This window comes from Elephantulus edwardii, unplaced genomic scaffold (genome assembly GCF_000299155.1).
Source record: "Elephantulus edwardii isolate Elephantulus edwardi_28Jun2011 unplaced genomic scaffold, EleEdw1.0 scaffold00135, whole genome shotgun sequence".
Lineage (NCBI taxonomy): Eukaryota > Metazoa > Chordata > Mammalia > Macroscelidea > Macroscelididae > Elephantulus > Elephantulus edwardii.
In genome coordinates, this window is record NW_006399885.1 from 8,099,363 (window position 1) to 8,116,115 (window position 16,753).

At 40.8% G+C, this 16,753-nt stretch overlaps 1 pseudogene; it reads right to left on the reverse strand.

Moving 5' to 3' along the window:
- Positions 1 to 16,753, reverse strand: part of LOC102852537 — a 194,957-nt pseudogene that overhangs the window by 152,559 nt on the left and 25,645 nt on the right.

The following is a 16,753-nucleotide window of genomic DNA, read 5'->3' on the forward strand; positions in this document are numbered from 1 at the left end:
CTGTGGTGCTGGAGAAGAGTATTGAGGGTACCATGGACTGCTAGGAAAACAAACAGATTCATCCTGGAGAGGGTTAAACCGGGCAGCTCCTTGGAGGCAAGGATTCTGAGGCTTCGTCTAACATACTTTGGACATGTTGTAAGAGGGACCAGTCCTTGGAAAGGGACATCATGCTCGGGAGGGTGGAGGGACAGCGCAGGAGGGGAAGGCCCTCTTTGAGCTGGATTGATTCAGTGACTGGGTTAATCGGGATGGGTGTGTCAGAGGCAGTGCCATTGGCACAGGACAGAGCAGAGTTTAGGGCTGTTGCACATAGGGTCGCTATGAGTCGCAAGCGACTCCATGGCACATAACAATAACAACAACATGAATGTTGAAAATTATATAACATTGGAATTTCTTATTAAACTCGTGGAAAAAAGAAAAGTGACATTTTACAAAAAGAAAGATAAACATGATAGTAAAATCTATTGGTTTATTTTTTAAAAATTTTCAAAACTCACATAATCTCACTGCCACTGAATGAGTTCTAACACGTAATGATCCTCCCCTGTTACTGTCAGGTGCCATGTAGGCAACTACATCTCACAGGAACCTAAGAACAGATCTGAACCCTGTCCCATCCTGAGCCATTGTAACCATCTCTGTCATGTTTAAGCCCTTGTTGTAGTCACTCTATCAATCCATCTCATTGAGGATCTTCTCTTCCTAAACTTAACCCAGCATGCTGTTTCTTTCTAAGGACTGATCCTTCCTGGCAACATGCCCAAAATAATGAGACAGGATGTGAGGGTGGTGTGGCTGTGATATCTGTCACCCCACTGATTGCCAGGGTTGATTCGGCTGATCTGGCTGGTGAGGAGGGCGGACCCTACCACCTTCACTGATCCATGTGCATCCCTCCCAAAGCTGCACACTTGGTGGGAGAGAATGATCATCCCTGATAGAAGGAAGACCAAAGTATGCTAAGTAGCACTGTAAATGCATTTTCTCCAAGACAGATTTTTTTTTTTCCACTTTTTGACGGTCCATAGGAGGCTCTGAATTTTCACAGGAGACTGTACATCTTTTTCCTGAGAATGGCTGCTGGATTCAGACTACCATAAAGACACATCATTTTAGTTAGCAACATAACACTCCATGGACTACACCATCTTCTTGATGTTATTGCTAAGTATCTTCAAATTGGGTCTGCCTCACAGTAACCATGATTTCAGCAACAGTCAAACATGACACCCTCCCGCACCCCCCTCTAGCTGCTGCTCTGTTTGTGAGTTGCACAGTCACTGTGCCAGTTCATCTTAGTGAGGTGCTTCCTCTTTTTCACTGAACTTCTAACTTACCAAGCACAATGTCCTTCTCCAGGAACTGGCCCTTCCTGACATGTGAGATGAGGTCTCACCATCCTTGTCTCTAAGGAGCATTCTGGTTCCACTTCTTCCAGCACAGATTTATTTGTTCTTCAACTTAATCACATGAAAATCACCTAAAAGTCTCTAGATAGTGTTCTTGTCACACAAACTCACTGTATGATATAGATCTTTCTAAAAACTTTTATGTTAAGCCTAAGAATTTAGTATGTGAGAAAGGACAAGATGTCCTGCTGGAACAATGGTTAAAGTGCTCAGCTGCCAGCTGCCCGGTGGGAGAAAGATGAGGTAGTCTATTCCTGCAAAGATCTTTCAGCCTCATAGACCCGTTGGGCAGTTCTACTCTGTCTCATAGGGTCACTATGAGTTGGAACCAACCCTGGGGCGGTGTCTTTCTGTTGTTGTTGTTGTTGTTTGGAGGAGAAAAGATATACAACTGTAAAGAAATAAGCACTAATTCCATTACTACACTTGCAGAAGATGAAGAAAACCTGAAACACTTTCTGAAGATCAAAGACTAAAGCCCTCAATATTGATTATATCTCAAAATCAAGAAAACAAAAATCCTCAGCATTGGAAAAAACAGGCAATATCATGATAGAGGGAGAAAAGAATTAAGCTGATAACAATTTGATTTTTCTTGGCTCCATAATTAACGTCCATGGCAGCACCAACCAAGAAATTAAAAGATATGCTGCACTAGAAAAATGTGCTGTCAAGGACCACCAAAGTACTATGGATTAAGGATATCACTTTAAAGACTAAGGTGCACCTGATCTAAGTTGTAATAGTTTTCACTTGCTTCCTATGATTCTGAAAGTCAGACAATGAATGAGATTGATAGAATAATTGTAGTGCTGAAGAAGAGTGATGGAATATACCATGAGCTGCCCAAAGTATAAACAAATCTGTGTTGGAGGAAGTGCAACCAAGGTGCTCGTTAAAGGCAAAGGCTGAAATTTTGTCTCACATACTTTGGGCATGTTGTCAGGAAGGGCTTGGAAAAAGATATCATGCTAGGAAAAGTAGAGAGTCAGAGAAAGCGAGGAAGCCCCTCAACAAGATGGACTGACACAGTGACTATAACACTGTGTTCCAGCATATCAAAGATCACTAGGAAGGCATAGGATAGCACAAGGTTTAGATATGTTGTTCATAGGGTCACTATCAGTTGTAGCAAAGGCATAGAATAACCACCACCACACCTTTGTAAAAGATACATTTCATTAAATACCAATCATATAAACACAGGCTAAATTGTAGCCTTTACGCATATGCTAAATTCTCAGTGTAATTCTTAAAAGAGACCATACTTGTAATTTAGGAGCTCTGGTGGCTTAGTGGTAAGGATTTGTGCTGCTAACTCAAAGACTTGTTCAAGTCTACCAGCAGTTCCATGGGAGAAAGAAAGACAATCTCCTTCATATGATTTACTGCCTCTGAAAACACACTGGAGGGAAGGTCAGTAATGAATTGGTTCAACTGTACAATACACAACAACAACAACAACATACCTGTAATCTAGAACAGCAGTAGCTAAATACAGATTTTCACATTCCATCAATCTAGAACTATACTTCCATTTATTACCACCTCTATTCAATCTCATTTTCTAACTTATTATTTTTGATGGTCATGTTTTCATATTTACTATTATTTCATCATGATCATCATTATTTAACTCATGTTCACAAAAACTTTTCTAAAAAAACTAGAGCCAAGAATGCACATGATCATTATAAACTCAAAAGTCAGTGCTGCCAATCAGCAAGTTCCACAACCACTTCCTTTGACAAGAGATGGCCCCCTACCACTGAATCATTAAAACCCTGTTCACTTCCACACCATGAGCGACTTCTCTGACCCATCCTGTCTTTCTCTGGCCTGGGGCAGTGAACCTTGCCTGAGAGCCTGAGAGCACCAAGAAAAGCTTTTTTGCTTTTTTTTCTCTTTAAGAAGAAGTCAGTGCTGTCCAGCCAGAACTAACTCTTCTAGATGGCTTCCAAGACACTAAGTCACACAGCAGGAGACAGTCCATCTTCCTCCTGAGAAGTGGCTAGTGGGTTTGAACTGCCAGAGAACCCTGGACTTCAGGGTTACCAATGCAATTCCCTATGGATTATGCCTGTTTCTAATTTGGACAATGGCCTAGTGGTTACCTAAACAAGTCCAACTCACAGAGACCTACAGGACAAAGTAGGACTGTCCCCATAGGTTTCGAAGACTGTAAATCTTTATGGAAGCAGACTGCTAAGCACATATTTCTCTAAAGTAGTAGCTAGTAGGTTTGAACCACATTTTCCAGTTAGAAGCCGAGGTCTTAACCACTGTCCCACCAGGGCCCTAGATGGATGGCAAGGCTAGAATTTACATGGAGAGGGGGAAAAAAGGGTGGGGGGACCAAAAACCCCAGCCTGCTGTGCTAGTAGATGATGAGTTTTGCTTGCTGTAGACTGAGCTCTAAAGCCTGCAGACCATTTGAAAAGTCATGTTAGCAAAGTCATGAGTTACTGCCTCCTGGGGAGGAAGAGCTGAGAGTTAAGAGGCAGAAGACATCAACTAATGGGAGACGGCTGAAATTATCTACATAGACGAGTTCTTTCAGAAAGAGTATTTGGGACAGGAATAACTAATTCCTGAGAAGTTGATGAAATTCTTTTGGGGGATTATGTGAATGGGAGTCATAAAAAATGCAGGCCTGGATAAACACAAAATTTCAGGGAATGATAGACCTATGGTGAGGGGTTTTGGGTAAATCCAGAATCTTGGCAAATAACAGTATTTAAAAGATCTTACCTTAAGTTCCCTTATTTCATTCATTGTTTAACTTGCATTGGAAGTTGTGCAAAAACATACCATTTTTATTCTCTGACTTGGAAAGTTATGACTTACCCAAATACATTTTTCTACCATTTGACACTTTTTTAAAGCTATTATTTGTTTTCATTCAGCTAACAACCATAATTCTAATAAAAGCAACGTGTGCACTTTTTAAAAAAAAAAAAAAGATCAAGGGGGGAAATGAAGGTCAATAGCACAATATAGTCCACAAAGAAAATGGTATACATTCTACTCTAGTGTCTTAAAAGCTTGTAAGTAGCAATCGAAAGTATAACTTTTGATCTGTTTCTGTCTGGAGTAAAGAAGTGTCTCTCTGCCCATCCAAAAAAAAATCAAAGATTCATGGAAACAATTGGTTCAAAGGAATAACAGACCATACAAAATTCAGACTCTTTAGATCAGAAGAACTAGATGGTGCCCAGCTAACATTATCAATTGCTCTAAAACAAATTACAATAGAAGATCCTAGACAGAGAATGAGGGGAAAATGTGGAACAAAAGTTAGAATCATTAGAAAAGATCAAGCTTTCTGGTCAGAAGGACACTTAATAGAACCCCTGAAATTATGGTCTTTAATCACCTATCAGACTTGAAACTGAACTCACCCCATATGGCTCAATTTTCAGCCACACAATATACAGTTCTGTATATACACAATCTGTATATACACAATATACAGTGTGAACAGCAACACTAGGGTAGAGTACTTCAGAACAATCAATCACTTTAGACTTTAACAGGTAGCATTTTTCCAGGGTTAAAGCTCAGACATAAGGAAGAAATGAGGATTAATGGAAACAAGAATCACAGAGATGAAGGGAGGAAAGTGCAGACTGTAATCAGTATCATGAAGTAAAAAGCTGAATGGAAAACTTATCTCCTCTGTAAACCTTTACACAATTCACATTAAAAGTTTAAAAAAAGGAAAAAAGATAAACAAATGAATTAAAGGTGGACCAAGGTTTCCAGAAACCAAACAGGGAAAAAATGCTAAACAGAACATATAAGTTGGCAGAGAGGTCCAGCGAGATTATGACTGTAAACACGACCACACACACACACGCATCCTCACCGCCATCAAGCCAGTCCTGACTTGGTGACACTGCAGGGCAGAGCAGAACCTCCCCATAGGGTTCCCAAGACTGTAAATCTTTATAGGAGTTGATTTCCACCCTCCAGACACTTACCCTTCTTCTGGATGTACCAGACGTCTTCTTCTTGTAGGTCATTCCAGAACACAGCTCCCAAGGAGCTCACAAAGGAGATGACCAAAAACAGAACAAACAGCACCAAGATCTGCAAGTTGGTCACTTTCTCCACATTCGATTTCTTGAGGGATGATTTCACAGAATTCTGCGCAACAGCATACATGTACACACACATAAAGCATTAGAGTACGCAAACATCTGATGGAGAGAATAACCCACTGCTTTGAGGTTAGCCCCCATATGGTGGCCTTCCATCAGGTTTTTGAGGCTGTGAATCTTTACTGGGGATAAAAAATTGTACTAAGAGTTAGGAATCCTCATGGCTTAGTGGGGAATGAGTGTGGCTGCTAACTGAGAAGTCAGGACTTTGAATCTGAGGAAGAAAGATGGGCAGACTATTCTGTGGTTCAGATGCAGAACCTTGGTAACCTGATGGAGGGTCACCCTGAGTCTGAACTGCCTTGATAATAGTGGATAAATATACTTGAAGACTCTTTTACTAATTCCTAGAAAACACAACCACATTCACACATGATTCTACTATGTTATTTGGGATTTCTTCTCAAAATGACTTGCTGTGCTAATCATTTCCTACATAACCAGAGCTGAAAGAAGTTAGGTTCTAAAGTGGCTAATTCAATAAATAAAAGGTAAGAAACTGGTTTTGCGGGCATTTAACTTATGGAACTTATCTTAAAGAACTAGGTTTACTTTGTTTCTGTTGTTGATTGTTTTGCTCTGTTTTACGTTCAAGAACATTGTGTTAGGGTCCGAAAACACGAAAAGGGAAAACTTGAAATGCTCACACTCTGCTGAGCTCACATCCACTGATGCAGTCCCTGTGCTGATGCATCTCACTGAGGGGCTCCCTCTTTTCCATTGACCCTCTACTTTATCATGCATGATGCACCTCTCCAGAGACTCGCTCCTCCTCATTACAGACTCAACGTCTCACCATCCTCGGTTCTCGCGAGAATTGTAGCTGCACCTTTTCTAAGATTCATTTGTTCTTTTCACAGTTCATGGTGTGTCTATTTAATATTCTTCCACACCACGGTTCAAAGCCATCACTTTTTTTCTTCAATATCCCTTAATCACTGTCCCACTTTCACAAGCATATAAAGCAGCTGAAAGTGACACCTTTGCTCTTCAGACCCTTAAAGATGTCTGTCTTTGGCACTTGGTATGTCCACTGCAGTGCATTGTTTAGTTTTGTGACCACCACATGCGTTAGTGCTGATGAAATCTTCGACAACTTCAATCTTTTCCTCATCTATCACGCTGCTTACTGGTCGACATGTGAGAGTTTTGTTCTCTTTATGTTAAAGGTATAATCTAGACTGAAGACTACAGTCTTTGAGCTTCATCGGTAAATGCTTCAAGTCTTCCTTTTCTGTAATCAAGATGGCGTCATCTGCGTATCAAGGGCTGTTGACTAGTCTTCCTCCAATTTCGATGGCAGTAGCTCCATCATACCGTCCAACTTGTAAGGTCATTTGCTTAGTATATAGAGTTAACAGTTACAGTAAAAGAATATGACCCTGACAGACACCTTCCCTGGTAAATATCTTCTCTGCTTCAGATAAGATCCACCTGGCATCATCTCACAGTGTAGGATGATAAGGGCTCTAGGGGAAGGTTTTCTGTCTATGACCACTCAGGAGGAAGGTCTTTTCTCTAGCTGTTTCAGCTGGGGGATCTCCATGTGGTTTGATACCTCCTGCCACATGTCTGCTTCTTTCCTTGGTGGTGGTGGTGTCGTTACATGCTTTTGAGTCGCTTGCGACTCAGAGTGACCCTATGTACAAGAGCCCTAAACCCTGCTCTATCCTGTGCCAATCGCACTGTCTGACACACCTACTCTCACTACCCCAATCAGTGAATCGATCCATCTTATCGAGGCTCTTCCTCTCCTGTGCTGTCCCTCCACTCTCCCAAATATGATGATCCTCTCCAAGGACTGGTCCCTACTTGCAACTTGTCCAAAGTGTGTCAGACGAATCTTCAGAATCCTTGACTCCAAGGAGCACCTTGGCTTCACCCTCTCTAGGACAAACCTGTTTGTTCTCCTAGTAGTCCATGGTATATTCAACACTCTTCTCCAGCACCACAGCTCAAAGGCATCAATTCTTTTTCTATCATCCCAAGTTCTTTCCCTTACTTGTCTAAATTCTTTTTTACCTCAAAAGAAATTAACTCAAATACTCTTTGCACTAACTTGTCTCATTAACGTAACAACAAAGACAACACTTTTCCAAACAGTATTATAATCACAAGCATTGTTGCTGTGGTGGTGGTGGTTAAGTGCCTTTGAGTACAACTCATAGCGACCCTATGAACAGCCATCCTGAATCTTGCCCCAACCTGTGCCATCCTCATCATCTCTGAGACACTAGAGGCCATTGCTAAAGTCATTGTCTCAATCCATCTCATGGAGGTCTTCCTCTCCTTCACAGACCCTCCATCTTTGCAAATATCATGTTCCTTTCCAAGGAATAATCTCACCCAGCTACATGTTCAGGGTATGAAAGACAAAACTTGGTCATCCTTGCTTCCAGGGAACACTCTGGCTGTGTCTTCAAATCAAATATAATGCCTATGAACAACAGATCTGAACCTTGTCCGATATTGCAGGATCCTCAAGATATCCACCATGCTCAGGGTCACTGTTATAATCACTGTGTCACTCCATCTAATTGAGGGTCCTCCTCTCTTTAACCTGCCACCTTTCCCAGCATGATGTCATTCTCCAAGGGCTGGCCTCTCCTGAAAATATGACTAATGTATGTGAGACAAAGTTTCACCATCTTTGCCTCTAAGGAACACCTTGGTTGCACTCTTCCAAAAGATTAGGCTTTATAACAACTATTTTATAGGGACACAGTTCAACCCGTATCAACCACAAAGTAGGTGAGCCACCAATGAACAGAAGTGAGGATGTTGGTAACAACACAGACACTCCTCCTTCATCGCTGTTCCAGACAACAGAGTTAAAATGTTAACCCAAGGTCACTTCCCTAATAAGAAAGAAAAAGCATCTTCTTGACACTTTTTCATAATAACTAAGGAAAGTTTGGGGCTCACTAATCGAGCTAAAATGACCAGTGCACATACAATGAGTAATGCAGAATTTTCAACAACACTAAAAAATACAAAAATGAGTGCCTAAAAAGGCGCCCCTTGAGCTAAGTCTTGAAGAATTAACTATCTAAAGACAAAAGCAGCATGGTCAGGCCATGAGGAGGGGGGTTTCACAGAGACAGAAGAGAGTTCTGTATGCAAGCCTGAGAAAAGGCAAAGGTACTGGAGGACCCCATAAAAGAATGTTTTATGGTGGAACCATCGTTTCAGGGAAGTTCACTGAGAGGGAGCATGTAAAGCAGATTGAGGGGAGAAACGTTAGGGGTAAGGGGATCCCTATCTGAAACCCTCTGAACTTCTTCCTGCATGGGTATCACTGGAATGCATTTCATGTTCAATTTCAATCAATGTTGTTGTTATGTGCTACCAAGTTGCCTGCGACTCATAGCAACCCTACGTACAACAGCTCTGAAGCCTGCCCTGTCCTGAGCCAGTCTCACTGACTCCAATACACCAATCCCCTTTGTTCTAGCTACTGTATCAATCATCCGGGGTAATCAATACTTACTAAAATGTCTAGAATTCCTCGATCACAATTCTTTCAAGTGTTAGATCTACTCTTCAATATTCCCTCAACTTTTTGTATATGTTGTTTGATTCTTTTTCTTTACAACAAAAGGTACATAATTTTCCAGCATAAGTGTCCAGTTGATAGTCAACAGAAAAACAAGCAACATAAATAGCCCTGGTGACCAGCGAGTAGATTCCAGATCACAGTGACCTCACAGGACGGAGTAGGACTGCTCCACAGCATTACCAAGGTGGCAAATCTTTGTGGAAGCAGACTGCCTCACCTTTCTCTCAGAGGACAGGTGGTGGCTTGGAACCACTGGCCTTTCAGTTTGCAGTAAAATGCTTTAATCACAGTACCACCAGAATGCCTTTGATATTTTCTAAAAACTGAAAACCCACTCCAATTCTGAATCACAGTGACCTCCCTCATGTATGAAAGCTTTAAATATTAATCAGAGGGGAATGTCTTATCTCTTTCTTGTATCCACACCACTAATATTTCAGTTAGCAGCCCAATATATAAAGTGTTGCATCACCAGGGCTCCTGATAGCTAAAAGAGATTAAAAATGCCACTTTCAGCCCAGCTAATATTCCACAACAGAGTTCTGGTGGCCTAGTGGCAAGAAGCTGTGCTGCAATCTCAAAGGCACGTGGTTGGAGGTCAGTCACCAGCTGCTCCGCGGGAGAAGGACAGGCAATCTCTTCCTATGCAATTAACTGCCTCTGAAAATCCACTCGAGGTTCAGCTATGGCTCAGTTCCTACTCTGCGGTACACAACAAAAATATTCCACATGTTCCTCCTTTGATTCCAATAAGGTCATGACTAATGAAAGTCTGTATTCAACATAGGAAAATCAACATATTGTCCACACATAATGTAAACATTTAAAGCGTATGAAAGTCAAGAACTGCCTTACACCTTACATCCACTATCTAAACAATCAATAGATCTTGTTAGTTCACCACCTGAATGTCATCAAATCCACCTGTTCCCTTCCCTCAATGATGTTTCTACCCTCATCCACTTTCCCATCTTCCTTCTCTCCTAAATGCTTTCCCTGCTTCCTGCCTTGTCCCCTGCCACCTATTTTCCAAACTGCAACCACACTAACTTTTCAGAAACAAAGGCTTACCAATATTAGAACACCTCCCTTGCACTTTCTTTACATGGCCTGTAAAATCCTGTATTCCTTCAGGTGGTATATTGGGTAGGCTTATTACAATAACAAGTGTTCCTGTTATGTGCCATTGAGTCAAAACCAGCTCATAGCTGAGTCTCTAGCAGGTTTTCAAAGGCAGGAAATCACACAGGAGGAGATTTCTCATCTTTCTTCCAAGGAGCAACTGATGAATTTGAACCATGTACCTTTGGTTTGGTTGGCAGTGCAATTCTAGGCCATCAGAGTATGTGTCACAGAAAAAGAAAAATGTACTTTATCCCCTAGCAGTAACAGGACTGTCTTACTCCACACAGTCATTCAGGAATTCAGGAAGATAACACCTTCAGCTTGTGATCCTAAATCACCATGAGGAACATCAACATGGCAGTCAACCAGAATGGGGAAAGACAAAAGAAGAATATGGATGGGAGACTTTGTGCACACCTGCTCCCATTCCATTGACCAAAATGCCCTTCATTAGGTCATACTGAACTTTCATGTCCAGGAAGAAGAAGATAGTACGGGTCTTTTTGTGCAACAAACCATTACCGCTATACGCTTGTGTCTTCAGCCTTCAGTCTAACAATCTCCTTCTCCGCATCCATACAGCCTTATAATGTTATTGTTGATTGCCATTGAGTAGAGCATGACTCCTAGAGATCCTATGAACAAAAGACCTGAAGCATTTCTTTAATTATTGTTGTTTCTCAAAGTTCATAGAGTTTCCAGAGGCAAGTTATTTAGGAGGTGGACACCACTCCTGCTCTTAAAATTCCCAAATCTTTATGATAAATTTTCATTCTGATTTTCTTCCCTACACCACCAACACACACAAGAAATAACTGCACATAATGCCTTTCTTCACCTGCTCCTTGTTGACTGCTTAACTCTAATGTGTCTTAAACATCACTTTCTTGGATAAACTCTTAATCTTAACTCTTGACTTTAGCATCTATATACTTGGGGCCCATTCCCACATTATGAAATTTCTTTTTAATAGAAGACATATCACAATTGGCTGGAATTTTGGTTAAGAAGCTTAACATTCTTCTTCCTCAGCTGTAAGAGCTGTAGGGGTAGTGGCCTATCAAGAGAACACAAGGGGCTCTCAAAAATCTAACTGCAAACAAAAATCAGCTGAAAGTGAATCAATGTCTTAAGTGGAAAAATTAAAAAGAAAACTCCTAGAAAAGTTAACAAAGTTGAGAATGGTAACTTACACAGAATCTCTAAAGTTAACTTGAGCAAGAAACATGGGGATGGGGGGTGGGGTAAAAGTACTCTATACATGTCTAAAACCAGTCAATACAGAAATAGTATAAAACATTATCTTTTTTTACCTTTAGAATTTTTTATTGTGATTTTAATGAACGTTTACAGAAAAGTTGGATTTTTCATTCATTCATTCATTGTTGCTCATTTTCCTCCCTACAATGTGTTGGGGGGTGAGGGAAATTGGAAGAATCTGTTCTCAAAAACAATGTATTTTAATTTGGTAGATAAATTAGTATTAAAAAAATATTCATTCATTCATTGTTGCATCATTTCCTCCCTCACCCCACCCCTCCCCCAGTCCATTTTGCTATGCTACTCCTTATTCTAGACTTCTATCATACTAATAATGCGTAATCATTTATTTCTTTTAAACAGTTAACTAAAAAACATTTTTTTAATCATTGAAAGTAAGACAATAAGCAATGGTGAGAAAAACTACTAATCTCAAAGTGCACTTTATGTGAATTACCTAAACCTATATTAAAGCAAACTCTTTTTCAGTTCTTGCAGGTTGTTTTTGTTATGTACCGTCGAGTTGCTTGTGATTCATAGCGACCCTATGTACAACAGCCCTAAACTCTGTTCTGTCCTGTGCCAATCTCACTGTCTCTGATACACCCATCCCAATTACCCCAGTCACTGAATCAATCCACCTCATAGAGGGCCTTCCCCTCCTGCGCTGTCCCTCCACCCTCCCGAGCATGATGTCCCTCTCCAAGGACTTGTCCCTCTTACAACATGTCCAAAGTATGTTAGACGGAGCCTCAGAATCCTTGTCTCCAGGAAGCCACCCAGTTTAACCCTTTCAAGGATGAATCTGTTTGTTTTCCTATCAGTCCATGGTACCCTCAACATTCTTCTCCAGCACCACAGCTCAAAGGCATAAATTCTCCTTCTATCCTCCTTAGTCACTGTCCAACTCTCTGATGTATAACAAGTGATAGCAAAGACTATGGCCTGTATCAGATGCACCTTAGTCTCCAGAGAGACACCATTGCTCTTCAGTACTTTGGAGAGGTCCCTAACAGCAGACTTTCACATGACAATGCACCTTTTAATTTCCTGGCTACTGGTGCCAAGAATGTTGACTGTAGAGCCAAGCAAACTAAAGCTGTGAACAATCTCAATCTCTTCACCATCCATCCTGATGCTGCCAATTGGCCCAGTGGTGAGAATCTTTGTCTTCTTGAAATTGAGCCTCAATCCATATTGGAGGCTGCAGTTCTTGAACCTCTGTAGTAAGCGCTTCAGGTCCTCCTCCATTTCAGCAAGCAGGGTTGTGTTCTTGCAGGTACAGGGTAATTTTGTTTGAGGAAGCAAATGATGAGAAATAATATTAAAAGTAGTCAAATTAAAAAAAAATAGAGCTGAAAAGCATCATGCTTGGAAAAGTAGAAGGGCAGCGAAAAAGAGGAAGATCCTCAATAAGGAAGATCCTCAACGAGATGGACTGACATAAGGCTGCAACAATGGGCCTAAGCACGTGTGAGGACGGCACAGGACTGCTCAGTGTTAAACCCTATTGTAAATGTGATCTCACGTCAGAACTGACTGGATGGCATCTAACAAGAGAGATGAAATGTAGACTTCCCTTGAAATTCCACATAAGCAAGCAGAAATGAGCCTCTTAATCTGATGAGATTTTATAAATACACACACACACACACACACACTCTTTCACTTCATAAAAACAAAGAAAAGTCTAGAAGCAGTGCTGCTTGTTGTCTCAGATTACTCACCTTCATGAATTTGGTTTCAAATCCAGTGTAAACAGCAATGCCAAAGATCCACTGAGTGTTTTAAGTTGTGTGCCTCGCAGCAAGATCTGGTCAGGCCCAATTGGAAGAGGACTGGAAATAGAGCAGAGCATTTATTAACGATCAGAGAAGTTTTCTATTTATTTTTTTTTATGGAGTCAAAGAAAGTGTAGACTTTCACTTTACGTGTATTTCCTTTTCCAAGATTAACTCTGAGAGCAAACTGCAATAAAATATTTATTCATAAAGATACCTGTTTCAAAAAGAGCATGGTGGCGAGGGGACCATTCATTACCATTCATTTCTCACCATTCCAGTGACAAGCTATTTCAAAATGTTACAGGGAGAAACTATCTTTATACCAAGTTGTTGCCATTAGGAGCCATGAAGTCGAGTACTACTCACAGCGACACTATGAATAACCAATGTGAACCCAGTCCTATGGCTGTGCCATCATCTAACACACTTGAGCGCATTTCTGTAGTGACTGTGTCAATCTACATCATTGAGGGTCTTCCTCTTTCACTCACCCTCAGCCAGGCAGCTGACTTTCCTAGCATAGACTGGTGAGCACGTCCAGGGCTGCATCTGTTAGTTAAATCACGTCAACTGGTATCCCATTGATTGCTGGGGCCTATTTTTTGCCAGTAACGTCAGCGCAACTTGAACTTCTTCATTCAGAATCATCACTGGCTCTTGCATCATGTGATACTTGCTGAAATATATCACTATCGGCCAATTCTTTTTGGTTCTGTACAATGATTATGTACTCTCTCCATCTTCTTTTACTGTTCCCTGTATCATTCAAGATTTTGCCCACAGGATCTCTTAGTATTACAACCTGAGGGTTGAATTTGTTTTCCATTTCTTTCAACTTGTCCATTTCCAGCTATCTGCACATTCCATTATATGACTTTTTTTTATCTTCTTGCACTACCTTTTGAAATCTTCTGTTCTGCTCTTTTACTTCAGCATCTTCTGCCTCTGTTTTGACTTCTCAACACTCGAGTGTAATTTTTCAGTCTCTTCTGACATCCATTTTAGGTTTTTTTTCTTTCTCCTCTTTGCAAGGATCTTTCACTTTGTTTATGGGTGATATTCTTAATTTCATCTCAAAACTCATCTGGTCTTTGATCACTGGTGTTCAGTGCTTCAAACCTATGCTGAAGATGATTTTTAAATTCAGATGGGATAGACTAATGGTCATATTTTGGTTCATGTGGACTTATTTTCACTTTCTCCCACCTCAGTTTGAACTTGCAGAGTAACTGATGGTCTGTCCCACAGTCAGCAACTGACCTCTTAATTGACCACTGATATTGAGCTTCTCCAATGGTTCCTTCCACAGTTAGGGAGGATTAAGTCAATAAGCAAAGGGTTGAGCAGACCTGTGTGTGCTAATTTCATAATCCCTAAGAGGGTTATCATCTGTCTCTGACTAAAGAGTGTCGAATTAGAATTCTACTTCACAGGGTTTTCAGATGTAAATTACCAGGTTTTTCTTTTAAGATGCCTCTGGGTAGCTTCAGACCATGAACAGCTAGTAGTTAGCAGGCCAGTTAATAGCTGAGAGCATTAATGGTTTGCACCACCCAACCCAATGCAACTCACTGCTTTCAAGTCACTTTTTACCCACAGAAACCCTATAGGAGATAGTAACACTGTCTTTTAGGGTTTCTAAGGCAAATCTTTACAGATAAACACTGCCTCCTCTTTCTGCTCTCAAGTGGGTTCAGACTGCTGATCTTTTAGCTAAGAGCCAGTCTCTAGGATCACTGCACTACACAGTGATTTGCAGCATACAGGGACTATACAAAGAGACTGAAGAACCAAATCCATTGCCATCAAGTTGATTGAGACTTCTGGTGACCCTCCACTGAGTTTCCAAGGCTATAAATCTAACAGTAACAGACAGGTTCATCTTTGCTCCACAGAACCACTGGTGGATTCCAACCAGTTAGCATCTCAGCACACGAGACATTACATCACCAAGGCTCCTTCAGAAGTTGTTGTTGTGTATGGTCAAGTCAGAACTGACTCATAGCTCACCCTCCAGTGGGTTTTCAGAATCAGTAAATCACAAAGGAGCAGGCTGCCCATCTTTCTCCTGTGCAGCAGCTGTTGGATTTGAACCACATTATCACATTGCAATTCCTTACCAGAACATCCTAGGAGGGATTCTAAAACACACTACCATGGGGTCAGTTCCAACTGCTAGCAAACTCCACTCAATTATCAAGTCTAAAACACCTTTGTGGGAGGAGACAGTCCATTTTTCTCCCATGGGAAGAAAAAAAAAGAGTCTGTGGATTGGAAAGTCAGACCCTTTGGTTAGCAGCCCAATACGTTACCATTAGCATTCCTTTATAGAAAAGAACTTCTGTTGTTGTTGTTGTTGTTGTTATAGACCATTAAGTCAGAATTAATGCACAGCTGACCTTCAGTGGAGTCAGTAAATCACTCAGGAGGAGACTGCCCATTCTTCTCCCACAGAGCAACTGGTGGGTTCAAACCACATGCCTTTGGAATTATGGCACAGCTTACCACTAGACCGCCAAGGCTCCCTTGATACATGTGGCTATTTAAATACACATGAAACAAGTCTGAGTGCCATCCAATTTGAAGTCCTTCCTACTCAACACAGTACAAAGAATCAGATTAAATCTTGAATGAGAAGTTACCAGAAGTAGAGATAAGGAACCATATCCACCATTATCAAATGACAGTGTTAGTTGCTTCTCTTTTCTGATCACTCTCAAAATCTGTTCTTCCCACTGATGAACCTCAAGAAATGTGTTTAAAACTTATACTCAAATCAACCTGAATCAAATGTTTCTAAACATGATTTTCAGGCGTGCTAAGAAAATGCCATACATTTCTACTCATATTTAAAATTTTGGGGCTCAGGGTGTTTATGTTCTCAAACTCAACTAAAATATGAAGCACTGCAGTCTTGTAAAATGTTATTAAGTAAAAGGATAAAAGTTACTACTGAGTATTCTCTGGGTTAGGAGCACAGCTGCTTATCACTGGGTCACCAGAGCCCCTAATATTGAGTATTCTAAGAAATAAAAAAGAACCATTTGAGAAGAGTAAGCTTCTACCTTTTATCCGTCAGATACAAGGTTCCAATGAAGTTATTGAAATGACGATTAGGTCCTTCACATTCAATCTTCCCAGAAAGTTTTAATAACTGTGTTGTATTCTGCATTTCAGCGGTTTCTGGTAAAGCCTAAAATGAGGAGGGAAATGGAAAGTTTCCTATACTGTGGCAAAGTTTCACATCCTCAGTCGTCAGTAAAAAGATTTTTCTTTAAAGTAGTAAAAGATGAAAGTCAGCATCGATCAACAACTGTACTGCGCTTTTAAGAATATAATTATACCTCTAGTATTTCTGTCATCACAGGAGACTAGAGCGAGGGCTACATGGTGGAGGGGACCTGGGGGAGGGTTTGTAAAACAATGAAAGAATCTTTTCTTTTACTT